The sequence below is a fragment of the Myodes glareolus genome, chromosome 2, assembly GCF_982192425.1.
Source record: "Myodes glareolus chromosome 2, mMyoGla1.1, whole genome shotgun sequence".
NCBI classification, from domain to species: Eukaryota; Metazoa; Chordata; class Mammalia; order Rodentia; family Cricetidae; genus Myodes; species Myodes glareolus.
The window spans coordinates 125,478,564-125,483,558 of record NC_142027.1 but is presented as its reverse complement, the minus strand read 5'-3'; the positions used below and the strand labels follow the sequence as shown (position 1 = coordinate 125,483,558).

Below are 4,995 nucleotides of genomic sequence, written 5' to 3'. Positions count from 1 at the left end.
GTGTGAGCTGTCAAAGACACCATGGGAACTATGGAGATGGCTGGTCGGTATACCACACTTGAAGAGAAAATAATGCTATAAGATTCTTACAGACAGTGAGGAGGTCATGACCATGGGGCCATGTCTTGACAGTTTCTGGAGCCTTCCCAAACACAACTTGAATGAATGACCTTACTCAGGCCATCTTGAACACCTCCCATTTTGTTAGCTACCCTGCCACCATCTCCCATTTAATAGCCAGGGCAAGGAGCCTACACTTCCTCCCCACTTTTAAATGACAAGGCTGGTTCTGCAAGGATCCTGGATGAGTGACACGGTTTGTTTTAAGACAAGAATAAAGCGGGGCATGGTGGTACTGGCGGGCCATCCTAGCATTTGGAAGGTGGAGGAAGGAGGATCAGGTGTCAAGGTCATCTTTGGCTGCAGCACAAGTTTCGAAGCCAGCCTGTGATATGAGACCCTGTCTCAAACAAATGAATAAATGACAAATAAATAAATATGAGGACGCTTGAGAGGATATATAGCTCTTTGGGTTTGGGAGCATTTATGGTGGTAGTGGTGGCCCCAGGCTTGAGGCAACCCCTAGCCTCCGCTCCTCCCCAGCAGGGGGCGCTGTGTGCGCCGAACTTACCACCCGCGGCTCCAAGTAGCGGGCTCCGCGAGCGTTTGGGCTGCAGCCAGCTCCACACCCCGCGTTCTCCGCCCTGGAATACGCGCCTTTGTGACAGCGGCGACTCGCGTTCTCTACGGACTGCCTAGACCGCAGGACCCACGGGGAACCCGCAGCTTCCCCAAGGGAACAGGGCAACACACTCCTTAGCTACCCTCAACTACCCCATGTGAAACCAGCCGCGCCAAGAGATCTCCCTGGCCACCAAGTAAGTTCCCATCCCCTCCCTGGGCCTTGCTCTCTTGTCCCCTAGCTTCTTCATTAAAGGCCCTCCTTTCTGTAACACAATGACCTAAGTAGACTTGTTTTCAGAGTTTAATTTATTTTATTTATCTGCCTGGAGATTGACCCTAGGGTTTCAGGCGTGCTAGACAATGACTCTAACTCCAAGCCTTCACTACCTGGAAGCTCCCCGTCTTGTCACTGCTGGTTAGGCTGCTTGGCTCACAGCTCTCAACTGTCTGCCGCTGGGTTTGCAATAGTTAGAAACATTCCTTCCTGGGGAAGGCTTACCCTTGCGGTCTGCCTGGGTGCAGAGCTCAATCCTCTTGCCAAAAAGAACAAGCCCCACCCCCACCCCATGTGGCCTGGAGCAAACAAAACTGCCAGCCGGAAAGCAGAGCCAGGATGGAGCCAGCTGGGCAAATGGTGGGGGCAGGAGCGAGGGGCCTAACCGCTCACCCAGCTCTGCCTATGAGAGTCAAAGGCATACTGAAAAAATGCAAACGACTCCTCTGTCAGATTCGAGTTTACCCAGGTGACCCTCACACACAGTGCAGGGCTCCATCAGGGTCAGCCTGCCAGGTCAGCCTGCCTGGTCAATACTTGGACCAACAACATAAGAGACTAACTGGTACCCTACAGTTTCCTGGAGACTGCCACAGGGATGGGCTTATAATTAGTGACAGTGGCCTGCCTCGTCAAAAGCAAAGGAGAGGCCCAGTCCAGTTTAGAGGATAGTTCTTTGCCATCTCTGAGAATGAGAAAGGAAGCAGGAAGCATGCTGCCTCGGTTTGTTGCTGGCAGCTCTCTTGCAATCTTGAGGGAAGCCGGTGAGAACGTTGGTATTGACTGGGGCTACTCAGATATTGCCTGGGGCTGCAGGTTAAGGACGTGACACCCTCCCTGGCCATCAGCCGTGTAAAACTGGAACTGTAGTTTCAGGACTTTCATTAGAGGCCAAAAGGATGGGCTCTGAGTCACAGTTCTGGCCTGGGTGGAGATGTGTCGCCTTAAGAGTCATTAATGGATAACTATCTAAATCCTGCACGATCCTTATCTAGCAGCGGGCTTAGTGTTAAAGGAGGAGGCTAGGATTGTCCTTTCCTGGAAGGGTGGATGCAGACAGACCAGTCACTCACCTGAACAGGAAGCCAGCGTGACAGGTTCTGGGAGCTTTAGGAATTCACAGAGCCTGTCTGAAGGGTAGATAGTACTGGTAGACAGTGCTTGGCCCCCTCTGCACTCCCTGGAGTGCTTGGCCCCCTGTCCACTCCCATCCCAGGAGAGCATTCTCCACCTTGCGATAAACCGCCTCTTTTCCACACTCTGGTTGAATTCTTTCAACAACATTCACAAGAGTTGGAGATCAAGCAGAGAGTTCAGTCTTGGATCCCAATCCCGGCAACAGTACTCAGTGAGGGAAGAGAGGTTCAGGACCATGTCTGTAGACCCCTGCTCCATTCTGCTTGTTTTATTTTCTCACTTTTGTTTGTTTGAGGAAGGGCCTCACTACGTAGCCTGAGCTATCTTGGGAGCTCCTTGTGTAGACCAAGGTGACTTCGAATTCACAGAGATCCACTTGCCTCTGCCTCTTGAGGGCTGGGATTGAAGGCGTGTGCCGCCATGCTGTGCCTCATACCTTCATTTTATCGTCCCTTTAGGTCACATTCCTGCTTAATTCATCAGTGTGCTGATTCTTCAGGATATTGCCAACCTGGTTGAACTCAGGACCTGAGAGTCTGAAGATGCAGAAATAAGAGTGAGGGAATAGTCAGGCAGTGGTGGCGCACACCTTTAATCCCAGCACTCAGGAGGCAGAGGCAGGCGGATCTCTGTGAGTTCAAGGCCAGCCTGGTCTACAAGAGCTAGTTTCAGGACAGGATCCAAAGCTACAGAGAAACCCTGTCTCGAAAAACTAGAAAAGAAAAAAAGAAAGAAAAGGAAAAGAAATGAAAACAAAAGTGAAGAAATAACTGAAGGTCAGCTCCCACAATGCCCTGCTCCAGAATGCCCTCACCAAGGTCTCTGGGCATTGCCCTAACCTTCAGCCACTTTGGATTCCAGGAACAGCAGAACTCATAGATGCGTCAGCCTCTAACCCAATTCTTCCTCTGTTGCATCCCAAAGCTCCCATCAGTGCCTCAGGAGAGAAGCCCAGGGTCACCGAATCCCTTTAACTCTTCTTCCAGGGTAGCCACATTGACTATCTATATCTTTGTCTGTGCCTCTTTCTAATTGGCATGTTGAAACAGGTAGCCAAACCGATCCCTAGTTCACCCCAGCCTTATCCTAAAACCCCACTAACAACCATCACATCCTCTCCCCACCTCCCCCTGTGACAAACAGGTGACCTTCTTGTGTCCTGAGCTTCTGTCCAGAGGGCAGTGATGGAGACCAGCCGGGGAGGGAAGCCAGCATTCAATTCAATTTGGCACCATGCTGCTGTCCATGACCCGCAAGACACTGGGGACACCTGGCTACCGTCTGGAGGTGGCAGGAGGGATGAAATACCCCAGGCTGCTCTGAGGAAAGGCAACTCTATCTGGCTCCTTAGCAAGAAGACGGAACCATTCTCCCCTCCCTTCCTCCCTCCCTCCCTCCCTCCCTCCCTCCTTCCCTCCCTCCCTCCTTCCCTTCTTCTCTGTCTCCATTCTCACTTCTAGGATAGCACGAGGAGACCTTAAAATTACAATCTTAGCAAGGCAGTGATGGTGCATGCCTTTAACCACCGCACTTGGGAGGCAGAGCCAGGCAGATCTCTGTGAGTTCGAGGCCAGCCTGGTCTATAGAGCAAGTTCCAGGACTAGCTCCAAAAGCTACACAGAGAAACCCTGTCTCAAGAAAACAAACAAATAAATAAGCAAACTACAACCTTAAAAACTACAACTCCCGCTGGGCGGTAGTGGTGCAAGTCCTTGGAAGGCAGCACTTGGAAGGCAGCACTTGGAAGACAGAGGCAGGCAGCTCTCAGTGAATTTGAAGTCAGCCTGGTCTACAGAGTGAATTATAGGACAGCCAGGACTGCTATACAGAGAAACCCTGTCTCAAAAACAAACAAACAAACAAAACAAAAGAAACTTAAAACACTACAACTCCCAGGATTCTTTGCATAATAGGTAGGGCCTCACAAGAAGATTAAGCAGGGTTAATCTATACTGCTTGTTGGTTTAGTGAGCCCAGCTGAGGTTCTAAGACCTCAACTGCAGGGACAAGGGTCTCCCTGTCTGCCATCCTCAACTCCTGCGGCGCAGCACCTTGTTGTTCTAACAGAGAACTGGACCCTGCACCAGAGGGAGAGCCAGAAGTCCCTGGAGTTTGACTTCCTCCCAGCCTCTTTCCGCTAGCCAGGATCTGAGGGGGTGGCACACTGGGCCAGTCTGTGTCTTCTGTGGTATGACAGGGTGAGCTGCCACACACAAATCGGGAAGGAGCTGAATCCAAGACCCCACATGCCTTCTCCTTCTTTCTCAATCCCCTGAGAATAGCACCTCAGGGAAGATGGTTCAGTCAGTAAAGACACTTGCTGCCAGAGGTCAACCTGAGGTCAACCACTGGGCCCCACGTGGAAGAAGGAAAGACCCGTTTCCAGCATGCTGTCCTCTGACCTTCACACATGTTCTGTGTTGTGCATTTGCTCCCACCCAATCAATAAATAAATGTGACACAAACGTTTTTTAAGTGAATGTCATCTTGCTTCTCTTGATGGAGGAGAAGCACTTTTTCAGACCTCTGGAAAAGTGGAGAGCTCTGAAGAAGGGATCAGTCATGGCCCTTCTGCAACACACCCTGGTGGCCCAGTTCATGCCCACAGAATTCCCCAAGGCTGCCGCTATGGTCCCATTCTCAGCACAGCTTGGAGAGCTACCTAGGTCCTAGAGTTACACAGACCTGGGCTGCCAGGAGCTAACTAGCTATGAGCCTTTGGACCAGGCTCAGTTTCCTCCTCCTTCACTGCGGCTCCTGCTGGGCATGCCCAGTCCTGGGGTTGGATTACTGTGACCCTCTGGCCACACCCGGCATATGGGGACCAAGGCTGGGCAAGCTTCCGAGCAAACGCGGTTTAAAGAAGCCAGGAGGCAATGTTCTGGCAGTAGAGGCACCCC

At 51.5% G+C, this 4,995-nt stretch overlaps 1 long non-coding RNA gene across 1 annotated transcript; it reads left to right on the top strand.

Annotated features, from left to right (window-relative positions):
- Nucleotides 1-740: 740 nt before the first annotated feature.
- On the top strand, nt 741-4,560 carry LOC148123159 (uncharacterized). Its single transcript, XR_015737312.1, has 2 exons — nt 741-878; nt 2,554-4,560. It is a non-coding gene; the product is annotated as an uncharacterized LOC148123159 (long non-coding RNA).
- Nucleotides 4,561-4,995: the final 435 nt, after the last annotated feature.